Below are 16448 nucleotides of genomic sequence, written 5' to 3' on the forward strand. Positions count from 1 at the left end.
ATAATGTCCTCTAAATTTAGGTAGTTAATGATGCAATATTTATACAGGATTATATCCTTGGGTGCCTATATGTAACAAGGAAACATTTTTGTTCCTAACAATGCTACTGATCTTCTTTCCCTAAAATTCTGTGTATAATGGAAAATAATTATATTGTTCAATTGATTGCTCACGTTTGCAATTTTTTTGTCAATGACTATTTTAAATCGTTTTCATTTTAGATTTAATCATACTTTGAAGCATTTTTAGCTAGGTCCAAAGGGGATGGCTTTTTCAAGTACTTATTTATCCAACTGAGTTAGCTCTGTGTAGCTAACAGATTCAAAGTAAGCCTTGCTTAAGAGCTACTTCTAAACTTCTGCAGCTGAAATTTTCCCAAATGAAGTCTCATTGGCACAAATGTCTACTTGACACTTTACCATTCTTCCATGTAATATCAGACCAACCAGAATATCTTACCCTGATAGTGTAAATTGTCTTACTTGAACAAAACAAATCTTAGTTCCAAGGGATCATAGAAAGATGAATATTTCAGACAGAACTTTTCAGACTAGAAGGTTTTTATCAAAATATAATTTTTTATTATACCTACCATTTCAAAAGTAGCTAAAGCCAAGAAGGTGAAAAAATTGTTCATATGCATGATTACCTAATGTCCTGGCCTATCTACCTTCCAACCAGGCAGGAACTTAGACTAATGCTTTTCTATCACCAAATATTTTCATAGCTCCAGGAGAAGTCCATATGTTTCTCCTTCATATTAGGCCTTAAATTGGTAATGTTTCCTCTTGCCTTCAGTCTGTAAATCTACAAAAGGTAAAGGTTTAAATCTAACTCTACCAAACACTGAGGTAGAGATAATGGAATAATACTTTAAAACAGAGTTGCTTTTGATACCCTAACCAAAACAGAAAAATGCAAAACATGTGCCATTATATTATGTTATATATAGTTATATATTTTATATTTATATGTGTTGATTTTATATTTCACACAGTGAAACTTACTAGAATCAATTGATAATTTGAAAAGTAAATTGATATTTATTTATTCCAATAAATAGAATTGGAATATAAATAATTAGGTTTAGAATATATATTAGAATATAAAAAGTATCAATGCAATGTATTCGATATAAACTTGTGATACCTTCTATGTGTTCATGGTCTTCTGAATTCACATTGTTAAAAATCAATGTTGTTTCCTCTAATCTATAAGAGATTTTACTCTGATGCTCTGTTTATTGTTTTAACTCACTGGTCCCAAACTGTTTTTCTCCATATTTCTGATGCATTCCTACAGATTATACTCCAATTGTGCTAATATGATATCTAAAAGACATTATTCTTCTATAGACCCATGGGTCCTAATATCTTATGGCTGAGTTACCTGCATCATTAGATAACAGGGGCAAGACTTCTCACCTAAGCCTACGCAACATGCCAGCAGAAAGTAACTGAAAATCCATCTCAATTTCTCATTTCTTATATTTCAGGGCTCCAATTCCTTGAGAAACAAGAATTAGCAGCAAGCAATTGTGTAATGCAAGGTAACTTAAAATGAAAGATGAAGTCACAAAATCGAGAGAAATTACTGTATTTCAAACTGAATTTACAGATGGCCAGCCCATATGAGTGAACAAGATCAGAAAATGTCACAAGATTATTTTTAATACCCCTCCCCTAATGACTAATGTAATATATCAGTCCAGCATAAGTGGGCCCAAAAAATAGTTCCTGTAAGGATGGATCCGTGATTGATCTACCATGATCAGGAAAACATGACTTAGAGGTCAAAGGTAATTCAGCAGAACATTAATTGAGAAGATCGGTAGTGCTTCAAAACACTGGTACTTTAGTACAACTTGGTTCTGTGGTATAAAAAGGTTGTCATTCTCAAACCAAACTACATTTAATCTCCTGAAAGTGTATTCCTTTTCAAATAAACTTTTTGAGATCACACTTGCCAAAATAACCTTTGATAAGTAGATGACACTTAGTGACATTACAAGTTTTTCAAGTGTAGGGAGCAAGATACAATAGAGTTGATTTATTTACCCAGCACTAATGTCAAACAGGTTCAAACATTCATTAAAATCTAGAAATAGTACCACGCACCATTTGTGTTGTTCAGTAGGTGCCTTCCAGAAATTTGTTAAATGGATCAGCCTCCCATATTTCAACCCCAAACGTTAGCTAATAAAGTAAATTTCATCACTTAATAAGGGGCATTTTAAAAAGTCATAAATACTTGCCTTATCATATACTGTTTTGTTTTCCCTCTGTCTAGCATAGTAATAAATATGTCTTTAAATCTTGAGTATGGTTACTCATCTGAGATGTGACAAAATCTATCTTCTATTTCTATCATATTCCTCTATAGTAGTAAATGTTGGTTTTCTTCTTTTTCCAAAACTTATAGGAGGTAGAAAGTCTTATTCCATGTAAAATAAAATAATCACACATCATTTTACAAAGCCCATTATAAAAACTGGTAGTTAAGAATACATTCAAAGCCATTTTTAAACTTTCTTGTTGACTAAAGATTAATCTTCAAATGAATGAGAATATAATCATGTCTAGGTGTTTCAAGTCTCCAGTCTTGCAAATTGTTATTGCAGATGAATGAATTATGGAAATATAAGCTGACATCAGTTCAAGTATATGCAGGACTGAAACTGCATGGAATGTATATAAACCTTTCAAATATTAACAGACAGTTTAACAGAATGACTATCAGGAAGTTGAAACCAGACAGGCATAATATTAAAGACATAAAATGAATGAAAAATGGAACAAGGGGCAAGTACAGCTAGAATACTCAATCTACACATTTGAGAAAGGAAGTGGTAAATCGGAAATAAATCTTGGGGAAGGGGGTGGTTGAGAATGATAGAAGGAGTCACTGTGATCCAGGAGCAATGGATAATTAGGTGGACATATTTAATTGTAAGACACTTGCACAACCTTTGGAAATTCAGTTAAAAAACACAAAAACACATAAAAATCACAACCAAACAGCACTCTCTAGGGAGTATGAATATGACCTCTCAAAAATTTTAAGCAGTTAATGGAGGGAAGTCTTGGTAAAAGCAAACAAAGATGTTCAAAGAGGGCAGTTTGGTGTAGGGGAGGATTCCGAAAAGATTTAAATAGATTATCTAAGGTTATAAATCACCTATATCTGTGCAAATATTATCTTTCTTCTATGAGTTCTCTTTGTCTGAACTGGATACTCCAGTCCTGTGCCACAATTGATAGCTTGGAAAGATGGAATGGAAGAAACAAGATGAAGAACCCATTACTCCACTGTAGAGAAAACAATCCACTATTTTTTCTCTCATCTCTCTTCACTACATTTTATTCATACTTTTAGGTCAATTCTTTTTGAATTACATTTTCTTTCTTTATTCTGGCAAAGTAATTGGTCAAATAATTCACTAAAGATTATTTGCCATTTTTTTGATTATGCTGTTTAATTGACTAAGCGAGTCCATTAACCTTTCCTCTTGCATTTGGTTGCCATGAAACAACATCTATGTTAATGGGGACAAATCTAATGTAAAAATCGTCTCCAGAAAACCAGTCAAAGAAGCTGTGATTACAAATACTTGGCTAACTTTTTTATTTTTCCTTTACCTTGAAAGTCTTCTTGTGTCTAAATTGCCCAGAAAAATAAGTACTCCATCACTTTTTGTTTCAATCAATTCTAACCTCAAGGATATATTTTGCTAACAAGATGCTTAGAGGAAACCAAAAAATACTCCATTTTTATCTTCTCACTTAAGACTCTCCTTACATACCATATCAGGAACAGTGAAGTTATTCTTTGCAAAATTATTACAATATATTATTTTTCTCTTGTTCTTGCATTTGCTCACCAAGATGTATGGAGAAGAATAGAGGTAAATCACCCATTCCTTGGAAGAAAGGTCTGTTACAAAAGGACAACACTTCTGTGTCCTACTTGTATGTCCTCCTCTCAGCTCTTTCCTGATTTCCAATTAAACACAGCTTGGCTTCAAGTCTATTGAAGCCTCACCCACTGCTTCATCTTCATAATTTCTCTTTTAAAACTCTTTTAAGGGTAGAGACCCAGCTATATACAACCAATCTGAAAAAGATCACAAACCACAAAATCTAAAGGAGTTTTATGACTCTTCAGGAGGACGATTGGGAGACCTAGGACTCCCCATGCCAATCGTTTGCTCATCATATTCCTGCCTCGGTTTGTCCCCTTTCCTATTGGCCAATACTCGTCTCTTCAACTGATCTGGATATGACCAGGTGTCAGGAATGGTAGTGGTTAGAGCCCCGTTCTTTTTTTGTCTAGGAGACAACTCCTCCACTACTGGCACTCTCAGCAATCACTGGCAACCCAATGACTCATATCCTTTTGCAGGTTTGGTACGTGTTCCCCCATTTATTGTTCTGGCTACTAATGACTCTCAGTTTTCCCAGGTTCAATTGATTCGTCCGCGCACTAAAAGAGCAGTAGGATTGATCCTTGCAATCGGGTCCGTAATCATTGCTACAGAGGCTTCAGCTACCACCGCCGCTATATTGCTGTCCCAAAGCGTGTCCACCATGAAACAGATAAACCAGCTCATCCCTCAATCATCTTAAGGGAGGCCTCCTTGTGCTCCAACAATGAATAGACTTGCTCCAAGAACAGATTACGTTTCTTTGATTACAACAAGGAGGACTATGTAATGCTATGACTACTTCTGTCTGTCAGCTTTCCACTCCTGCACCCAATTTCACTGAACTTAGTAACTACATCAAAGGCCCTTGGTCCCTTAAGTACTTAAACTTCACCCAAAACTTGCTGCATGATCTTACCCACCTAAACCAGACCACCATACAGCTTATTCCCGCTGCCTCCTTTTTAGAAGATGTGCTTTAAAAGTTACAACAATGGTTTTTGCCATCCTCTCTGGTCATCTGGGGAGGCCTTGCACTTGTAGGGCTTACTCTCCTAGGAATTATTAAATTCTTGCACTCCTGGCAAAAATGCCTCCAACAACGGGTCACCATAATGATGGTCCTTTTAATAGAAAAGGGGAAAATTGTGGGTAGAGCCGTTCAGATCTGGTTGAGTCAGCTAGAGTAGCAGTTGAAGCACACTTCCTGCTCATAGAGACGTGACCCACAGGCACGTCTGCCTAGCTTGCAAGCCATGAACTGTCCATGCTCCCTACATGCCCCTGGGGGCCCAATCAGTTCCTGTCACCAAGCAGTGCCCATCATCAACTCCCCGCTAAGTAATTGGCTGGGAAGGACTCAGGAGGTTGGGAAACCTGGGGCTATAAAATCCCAACCCTTGTGCAGAAATAAACCAGACCTGCTTCTCCTAACGTGTGTTCCTTGAGTGCGTCGTTCACACTTACCTCCTGCCAGAGATCTAGCCCTACAATGTAGCAATGGGGGAGGCCTTATAGTCCTTCACCTTCATTAGACTTGAAGCTAAGAATCTGTGATTAGTTGGAAATCAGGCAAGAGCTAAGAGGAGGATAGAGAAATAGGACATAGGAGCATTGTCCTTTTGTAAAAGACACTGTCATCCAAGGTATGGGTGATTCAACTCTATTCTTCTCCATACATCTTGTTGAGCAAATGAAAGACGAAGAGAAAAAAATAATCTATTGAAATATTTTTGCAAAGAATAACTTCACTGTTCCTGATATGGTATCTAAGGAGAGTCTTAAGAGAGAAGATAAAAGTGCAGTATACTTCAGTTTCCTCTAAGCATCTTGTTAGCAAAATATATCTTTGAGGTTATAAGTGACTCATCCAAAAATTGGTGGAGTACTTATTTTTGAGGGCACTTTAGACACAAGAAGACTTTTAAAGTAAAAGAAAAAAGAAAAATGTATAGCTAAATATTTGTGATCACAGCTTCTTGGACTTGTATTTTGGAGACAAAGTTTTACATTAGAGATTGTCCTCATTAACATTGATGCTGGGTTTCCGTGGCAAGGGGGAAGTTTAATGGACTCACTTGGACAAGAAAACAGATGATAGAAAAAAATGGCTAATAATATTTAGTGAATTATTTTGACCAATTACTTTGCCAGAACAAAGAAGGAAATATATAATTCAAATCACTTGACTTAAACTTATGAGTAAAACTAGTCAATAGAAATGAGAGAAAACGTAGAGGACTGTTTCCTCTCCAATGGAGTAATGGGAATGGGTTCTTGATCTTGTTTCTTCCATTCTATCTTCACAAGCTATCAAGTGTGGCTCAAGACTAGAATATCCAGTTCAGACCAAGAGAACTCACAGAAGAAAATATTTGCAGCAGATGTAGGTGATTTATAACTTTAAACAATCTATTTACATCTCTACCCAAAATTGCTCACTTCGAACAGCTTTGTATGCTTTTCCCAAGATTGTCCTTCATTAACTATTTAAAATTTTGAGAGGTCATAATCGTACTCTATAGAGATTGATGTTTGGTTGTGCTTTTTGTGTGTTTTTGTTTTTTGTTGTGTTTTTTCACTCAATTTCAAAAGGTTCTGAAAGTGTGTTACAATTAAATATGTCCATCTAATTGCCCAATGTTCCGGGATCAGAGTCACTCCTTCTATCATTCTCAACCAACCCCTTCTACAAGATTTATTTCCAATTTACCACTTCCTTTCTCACATGTGTATATTAGGTATTCTAGCTGTACTTGCCCCTTGTTCCATTCTTCATTCATTCTATGTCTTTACTATTATTACCATTATTTCAACTTCCTGATAGTCATTCTGTTAAACTGTCTGTCAGTACTTTGAAAGGTTTATATACATTCCATGGAGTTTCAATTCTGCATATACTTGAACTGATGTCAGCTTATATTTTCATAATTCATTCATCTGAAGTAACAATTTGCAAGACTGGAGATCTGAAGCACCTAGACATGATTTCATTGCCATCCATTTGGAAGGTTAATCTGTAGTCAACAAGAAAGTTTAAAAATAGCTTAGAATGTATTCCTAACTACCAGTTTTTATAAATGGCTTTGTACAATGGTTTGTGATTATTTTATTTTACATGGGATAATATTTTCTACTACCTATAAGTTTTGGCAAAAGAAGAAAACTAAAATTTACTACTGTAAAGGAAAATGATAGAAATAGAAGACAGATTGTATGTTTGTCAAATCTCTGATGAGTACTCATATTCAATTCTTTAAGTCATATTTCTTACTATGTTAGACAGGGAAAACATAAAACACCATATGATAAGGCAACTATTCATGACTTTTTAAAATATACTTATTATGTGATGAAATTTACTTTATTAGCTAATGTTTTGGTTTGAAATATGGGAGGCTGATCTATTTAACAAATTTGCGAAGCCACCTACTGAAAAACACAAATGGTGGGGGGTACTATTCATACACTTTAAGGAATGGTTGAACCTGTTTGGCATTAGTGCTGGGTAAATAAATCAACTCTATTGTAACTTGCTCCCTACACTTGAAAAACTAGTAACCTCACTAAACCTCATCACTTGTAAAGTGTTTTTTTTGGCAAATGTGATTTTTTAAAGTTTATTTGAAAAGGAATATACTTTCAGCAGATTAAATGTAGGTTATCATTTGTTTGAGAATGACAACATTTTTATACTACAGAACCAAATTTTACTGAAGTACCAGTGTTTTGAAGCACTAAAGATCTTCTCAATTAATGTTTTTCTGAATTATATTTGACCTCTATGTCAAGTATTCCTAGCATTGGTAGACCAATTATGGATCTATCTTTCAGGAACTATTTTTTGGCCTGCTGATACTGGACTGAAATCATTCATCAATCATTAAGAGAGGGTTATTACAAATAATCTTGTGACATTTGTGGACTTTTTCACTCATATGGGATGGTCATCTGAAAATTGAAAGTTTGAATTACTGTACTTTCACATTTTGTGATTTCATCTTGCATTTTAAGTTGCCTTGCATTTCCTAATTGCTCCTGCATTTCAAGGAATTGGGGCCCTGAAATATAAGAAATGAGAAATTGAGATGGGTCTTCAATGACTTTCTCTTGGCATGTTGCATGGGCGTAGGTGGGAACTCTTGTCCTAGTTATCTGATGATGCGGATAACTGGGACCTGGGATCCTAGGACCCATGGATCCTGTGGAAGAATAATACTTTTTAGACATCATATCAGCAAAATTTGGGTATAATCAGTAGGAATGTTTCAAAAATATGGAGAAAAACAATTTGGGACCAGCGAGTTAAAACATTAAACAGAGCAGCAGAGTAAAATCCCTTATAGATTAGAGGAAAACATTGTTTTTTTTACCATGTGAATTCAGAAGACCAAGAACACGTAGAAAGTATCACAAATTTATACCAAAAACATTGCATTGATACTTTTTATATTCTAATATATATTCTAATCCTGATTATTTATATTCCAATCTATTTATTGGAATAATATAAATTAGTCAAATTATCAATTAATTCTACTAAGATTTACTGTGTGAAATATAAAATCAGCACATATAAATATAAAATATATAATTATCTATAATATGAGAAAATGTTTTTCATTGTTCTGTTATGGTTAAGGTATCAAAGGCAACTGTTTTAAAGTATTATTCCATTACCTCTACCTCAGTGTTTGATAGAATTAGAACTAAAGCTTTACCATTTGGAGATGTACAGCCTAGAGGCAAGAGGAAACACTGTGATTAAAACACTCCCAATTTAAGGCCTAATAAGGAGGAGAAACATATGGACTTCTCCTGGAGCTATGGAATATATTTGGTGATAGAAAATCAGTGGTGTAACTTCCTACCTGGTTGGATGGTAGACAGGCCAGGACATTACGTAATCATGCATATGAACAATTTTTTCACCTTCTTGGCTTTAGCTACTTTTGAAATGGTAGGGTGTAATAAGCAGTTATATTTTGAAAAATACCTTCTAGTCCGAACAGTTCTGTCTGAACTGTTCGTCTCTCTATAATCCCTTGTAACTATGATTAGTTTTGCTCTAGTAAGACAATCTATGCTGTCAGGGTAAGACATTCTGGGTGGGCTGTTCCTACATGGAGCAAGGGTAAAGGGTCAAGGAGACATTTGTGCCAGCAAGACCTCATTTGGGAAATTTTAAGCTGCAGATGTTTAGAAGTAGCTGTTAAGCAAGGCTTACTTTGAATCCATTAGCTCCACAAAGCTAACTCAGTTAATAAATAAGTACTTGAAAATCAATGACCTTTGCACCTATCTATAAAGGCTTCAACGTATGATCAAATTTCAAATGAAAATGATTTAAAATAGTCATTGACAAAATCTTGCAAATGTAAACAATCGAACAAACAACATAGGTTTTTTCCACCATACACAGAATTTTACAGAATTAAGATGAATAGCAATTTTGGGAACAATAAGGTTTCCTTGATACAAATAGGCAACCAAAGACCAATGCCTGTCTTAAGATTGCATCATTAATTACTTAAATTTACAGGATAGTACATGCTTCAGCAGCAGGTCTACCTGAATTACAATACAGAGATTTACATGGCTCTTGCACCAAGATGATATGAAAATTTGTGAAGTATTCCATATTTTTCATTCTTCAGATGCAAGAAATGAAAAACAGTTATTAAAAAGTTGATTACAAATATACAAGTGTAATAATATATGTAATTAATAGAAATAAAAGTTAGTTTGACATCAGTGTATTCAATCTTCACCGTTTTAGAAAGGCCTTTACATAGCATAACCTTTACAAAACTTTTGAAATAAGATAACATTGTCATTTTATCTTAAAATGTTTCTATATGGAATGCAATCTGAAAGGACACATTTATTAATGAACCTATGTATTATAAAACAATGTCAAATTCAAAGTATTATATCTAGGAGAGAATGAAATAGATTATGGACATTATACAAACAGAATACTAAATATTTTAAAATATACTTTTTCAGACAAGCACCAGAAATATCTTCAGTTTCTGTACTAATCATTTCAACAGATAAGTTAAAATTATTTCTGATTTAAAAAATTACAAACTCTATAGAAATCACTATAGATGTATACAAACAACTCGAATATATTTTGACATCAAAGTCAGGCAATTCACTTGGAAGAATACCATGGAATCCATGAACTTTTAAAGTAAGGTATTGCTGTTGCTTTGTATTGTGAAAATATTTTCTATGGACACATAGGATGGACTGGCAATTTTGAAATTTAAGAAACTTAACTGATCCATTAGGACTTAGGAGAACAATTTGTACAGCTTTCCACAACTTCAAAGAGGTAGAGATAGATACTTACCCTTTTGGCAATATCAAATGCAGTTTCTTCCAAGTTGTGCTTCAGACATGGCTTGATATAATGGTTCAACAGAAGGAGATCCAGCGTATCTTTGCTATATCTATTCCCAGCAGCAAGATGCAAGGGGGTCAAGAGGCCTTTAATTTGGCCATAGGTATCTGCATTATGATGAAATAAAGAAGCTACTCTGTTATTATTCCATGTATAAGTACTGTTCAGGGATGTCCAGACATTCGCAGTTATTGCATGAATATCTGCCTTGAGCCACCACCTCATGGACAATGTCTAAGTGTCCACTGTAGACTTCTCCATGAAGAGGGTTATACTCATCGTCATCCCTAGTAATCACATGAGTGGAGTTTTTGGAAAGTAGTCTCTGCACTGTAGTAATGCGATTATTTTCAGCAGAACAAAGAAGAAATTTGCTTGGATACTATTTCATTTTTTTCTTGCAATTGATACCATTTCTCACTTTTTCACCTTGTTCCTCAACTTCATCAGAATTGCCTAACCAGAGACTTCGAGTGCCAGTGAGAATTTGCTGTCCATGTATTTCCCCAATAGTTCACATTGGATGAAATGGTCAGAAAAATCCGGTGAATTTTCTGCATCTGTTTATTTGTTTCACTATTATTTATTTTCTCTTTTTTCATTTTTACTATTCTAAATTATTCTAACTGGAGAGTAGGAAATTGGTAGAGAGCAGAGGAAAGATTTTCCTCCGTATTTAAAGGTACAGACTGAAATGAGGACCAGTGTTGTCTTCATGTGCAGCTTATTCTAAGAATGAGAAAATAGGAAATAATGTCTTCTGTGTAAATGAATTGGGATATGGCAGAGCAGAAAGTAAAATGATGCAACCAAAAATATAAAAGCAAAATAAATTAGGATAATTATGGAGCAATCATATTACCTATGAGAACCATGAAAGGGAGAGAGGAAGAGAGAGACAGATGTGCAATGATCTAGCTAGCCACAAAATCCATCCCTCTGATCAAATTATAGAGCAAATAATTTTATTTTTTAAAAGAGATGGAAATAGAATTTAAGATCAGATGTCTCCATTGTTTTTAATTATATTCTTATTATCTTAAATACTTGTACAAGGGAATTTTCATTCAACATATCAGTTTTTTTAAGTAAAATGGATCTTTATATAACTTTTCCACACCCTTCCAAACCTCACCCCACTTTAATTTTTTCTAGTTTCATACTATCTGCATTGAATATTATACCATCACTCTCTTCCTCCATAACTCTCTTTATTCCTTCCTTTTGACTTCCACTCACATATTTCAAGTGATAGTTTCCTGGTCCTCATTTTGTTGGAGTAAAGTTCAATTTTATAAGAAATTACACCTTTGAAATACTCCTCTGCAAATAGCATGCTTTGGTTAATATTTTTGTGTAAACTTGTTTAAATTTCTAACTTCCAAATATGACACAGAATATGGGTCCTTTGTGTGTCTGGTGTCTGGCTCTGACTTAGTTCACTTAATATATTTTTAGACCTATTCATTTCGTTGCAAATAATGTAACAGTCTTCAAAATGGATGGATTCAATCCAATTGTGTATATGTGCCACACATTCTCTAACCATCACTCTGCCAAAGGGCATCTGGGCTGTTTCTGTAACTTGGCTACAGTGAATAGTGCAGCAGTGAACATGGTTGTGAAAGTGATTTTACTGTAACCTTTTGGAAGAATTCATCACTTCCTTTGTGGGAGCAATCCTCTAGCCAGTTTTCCAGAATAAGAACATCCCTCCCTTCATCTTCATCACAATGTATTGCAAGTCCTCAAAAACACACTTACTCCTACAGGTCTCAATAAGCTAAAACCACACTGTGCCCATATTCTTTCAATACATTTTTTTCATAATTGTACATATAATTTAGTGAGAACCTTCTATATACTTTCCTAATGTGGGAATGAGGGACAAGACAGAGTAAACGTAAGAAATATGCAACTTAATTAGCTATTATCATATTCAAAATCATGTTCAGCTCTAATTCATAACCTCACATAATATTATTTTAATCTTTATTTGATTACTTCATCTAACCTGTAAATTATGTCAGGTGAGTTAAAAGCAAAGGCAAAAAGTGTGGTTTGATTTTGACACTCATGTGTGAGGTTGCACAACATGGGCAAATAGATGGATTAGAATTAATAACTCTTATCCATTTTGTTAACGTAGAGATGGTTTTCCCAAACTGATTCTCGAATTCGTATTCCATTGAACAACAAGAAACATGTGATAATTTCCTTTGTTTTGCTCCTTATTAACTTTTGTTTCCATTTTATTTTATAATGGATGATTTCCTAAATGTACTGTAGATACAAAAATATGTTAAAATATTTCTATCCATATGCATTGATATATACATACACACATATATTATGCAGGTTATAATGATAATGTATAATTTCAGTAAGTGTACAATTTACTAAATAATTAAAACTATCGACGGCTCATGCCTGGCATCCAGGTTACTCGGGAGGCTGTGATCTGACGATCATAGTTTGAAGCCATCCTGGGCAAGAATGTCCAGGATAATCTTATCACCAAACAACCAACCGAAAATCAGAATTGGAACTGTGGTTCAAAGTAGTAGAGTGGTAGCCTTGAGAGAAAAATCTCAGGGACATCATCCAGGTTCTTAGTTTAAGAAGTACAATCTACCCAAATAAAATCTATTTAATTTACACCTGTGTAATTAAAGTATTTCCATCACCCAAATGCACAACCACGCTCATTTGCAAGGTAACTCTGTTTTGTCTGAAGTACCATAAAATATTTTCACTTAAGTTGAAAGCATTGAACCATGGGTTCATTCTATCACTCTAATGCATTTTTCCACTCAAATCTTACAATTATTCCAATTATTTAAAATCATAGCTTTTTACTTTAATACCCAAATATTAGAGTTTGAATTGAGTGTCTTGTGCCCCCTAAATGGGTGTTTTTACCACTTTGTCATGTCCCCAGTCCTAAATTATCCTGATTATGTTTCAGATCTTTGTGTATGACCTTGGGCTCAGTCCACGTTATGTTATACTTCCTGGAATTTAGAATAACAGGTGCATGGAATTGTGTACAGATCTTTCTGTCCACTCTGGGCTTTAACCTCTATCCTCACAAGAGTAGACTCCCATGTAGTCAGGATTTTCATAAGTTTGTCATAGCTGATTTTTTTTTAAGTCTTTGCATTTCCTGCAGTTTCTTGACTACTGAATTAATTTGTTTTCTTGGGTTGTTTTGTTTCATTTGAATGTATGTGTTGAGTTGTTCCTCACTTTTCCTTTTATTCCTTTCAATCAAGTTCTTACCTAAAGTGCTGAGAAACCAATTCTTCTTTTTCATGATAGTCAAGGTGTACATGATTTATTCCAAAGCAATTTCAGTAATATTTAAACATCTTCATATCTATGGATGGTACATAAATGATAAGTGCTGCGACGGGTCTTTTTATTTCCACAGCAGTCTTTGTCATGCACAGACAGATCATGAAATATATGAAGGTAATAAAACTACAGATGCAAGCAAAGAGAAGAAAAAACTATTATTAATTTTTTGACAGAGGCTTGAGTTCTAGTGAAAGAAATACTTTGCTTGATGCAAGATTTCACAAAATTGTATTGCTAGGAGGAAGCTAAACAATCATCTAATTCTACAGAATTGAGGGAGAAGAATCAAACTCCTGAATAGTTTACATATGGGTCAAATAAAAGCATGCTTCTAAAAAGAGAGTTGACTTTAGAGAAACATGATGAGTTCTATGTAAATAGGTGCTTAGCTGATTTTGTTAATTTGTAAACTAATACAGGGAAATAGGGTACAGCATGGTAAAAAATGAACTTTGCATTGAAATACTCATGTGAGTATGTGTGTACATGCACGTGTATACACGCACGTGCATGAGCAAGTGCTCATTTATTCATTCATCATCCCTAAGCTTCTGTGTCCAAGGATAGTGGTTTACCACTTGAGCCATTGTTCCACTTCTGGCTTTCTGGAGATAATCGCATGTATTTTCATGATTGGACTGGCTTTGAATAGTGGTCTTCATATCTCAGCCTCCAGAGTAGCTAGCTAATCTTACTCAGCCTCCAAGTAGCTAGTTAAAATTGGGCCTGTCCTCTATACTTCACTGCTCTTTTATTCTTGTCCTGAGGTGTTTACATGCCTAAGTCATATATATGTCTAGTTGCTTTAAGAAATACTCTGACTGCTTGGCACCAGGGGCTCCCATCTGAACTCTTAACTACTGAGGAAGCTTGAGAACACAACCCAGGCCAAAAGTTTAGTGGACTTCCTTCTCAATCTATAGCTGGATGCATTGGATCATTTCCACCATCCTGCACTATCTACAGGTTAAGATTGGAAGGACTGCCGAATCCAGGACAGCCAAGTTAGGAAGCTAGACAATTTGGTGTGCAACTCTTATGCCATTGATAATGAGAAGTCTAAAAAGTCAGATCAGGTGCATGTTCTTTTGAAAGGGAACCCCTATCCTAAAATTAACCATTGATATGACACCAGTCTAACAAAAACAATACCCAAGTTGAACAAAATTTCCCACAACCAAAATAAGCATATACTTTAACATGCAAAAACTTAGTACAATCTTCTCTTTGCTCTAAAATCAGCTTCATCTAATTATCATATGATGTGACAGAATAGTTTCTTCATTAAACTGATTATATATTTTTAAAAAACCTAGAAAATTCTTTCTCACATATTAAATGCAAACTAATGGCAAATTGCCTAAGTTCTTACCTATTTGACTACCACTATAAATTCATCTTATGATTATTATTAATGGTAATATATTCAGATTTATTAATTTACTTTGTAACAGTTATTAAACTTTTGGGTTCTCTGCTGAAGTTGAAGTATTTAAATAGTATCATCAAATTATATTACTTGGGTACTTAGGGCAGTTTTTTTAAAAGTTTTAAACCAATGGTTTCTAGTAATTCTGGTTTTTTTTGGGGGGGGGGGGGGGGTTCCGGTCGTAGGACCTGAATTCTGGGCCTGGGCGCTGTTCCTCAAGGCTAGTTCAAGGCTAGCACTCAAACACTTGATCCACAGCGCCACTTCCAGCTTTTTTTTCTGTTTATGTGATGCTGAGGAATTGAACCCAGGGCCTCAAATATGCAAAGCAAGAGTTCTACCACTGAGCCACCTTCCTAGCTCTCTATGAATTCTTAATTGGTATATTATTTAGTTTATTTTTATTTTCAATTTAATTTTATTGTAAAGGTAATGTACAGAGGGGATTATTTAGTTAACTAAATACAGTAATGAGTACATTTATTATGGAAGGAACATTGTTATCTCTTCCATTGATTTTTTTGCACACTCAAAAAAAAAACTACTGATGCTTTTCCTGTCACTATTGACCAATGGGTACATTTCTTTCTTCATGCATTTTTTATTATGAAATTGATATACAGAGGGCTTACAGTTATTTAAATCAACAAAAGAATACACTTCATTTTATTTTCTAAATTTCAAATTTTGAACTTAATTATTTTCTTTTGTTTCTTTAGGGTAATTCTTTTTTCAGAGTTGTAGCATTAGTTAATTTAGTTTTGCATAATTTTAACACATGTAAATTATTCAGAGATATATTTTTGCTTTCAAAATAGTTAACATGTGACTATTTAAAAATTATTTTCTTAAATTTTATATGGTTGATGAATTTAAATAAATTTATTTTCTTATAGTTCTAAACATATTTGTCCAGGTAATGAATACTGTATTTTCAAGAAGCACATACTTTATTAAAAAAGGCTGCATTACATGGTCACTTTTTGGAAATATTTATACTTGAATTAAAAAAAACTGAGCTGGGCTTAGTGATTTGTGGTTTCTATTTTTTAACTATGTGGGAAGTGTAAATAGGGTTTGTAATTCGGGAGAGACTGGGAAACTATGAGAACTTATCATAAAATTTCCAGAGTGAAATGATTAGAGATATAGCCATGCCTAGCAAGATATAGAGCACCTGGTTATTATATTCTAAATCTTGAGTTAAAACACCAGTAACATCAATCTTTTGCCAAAATAAAAGGATACATGTTTCAAAATGTTTATTATTTAAAACTTGTTTGCAAATTTCTCATGTCTTTTATTTCTTAATTTTCAATTTACTT

General features: G+C 34.2%; 1 pseudogene; it reads left to right on the plus strand.

The window, feature by feature from the left end:
• The first annotated feature begins 9472 nt into the window (after nt 1-9472).
• Nucleotides 9473-9569, plus strand: LOC122100964 (annotated as a pseudogene).
• Nucleotides 9570-16448: the final 6879 nt, after the last annotated feature.

This window comes from Dipodomys spectabilis, unplaced genomic scaffold (genome assembly GCF_019054845.1).
Source record: "Dipodomys spectabilis isolate Male_0828 unplaced genomic scaffold, ASM1905484v1 ptg000612l, whole genome shotgun sequence".
NCBI classification, from domain to species: Eukaryota; Metazoa; Chordata; class Mammalia; order Rodentia; family Heteromyidae; genus Dipodomys; species Dipodomys spectabilis.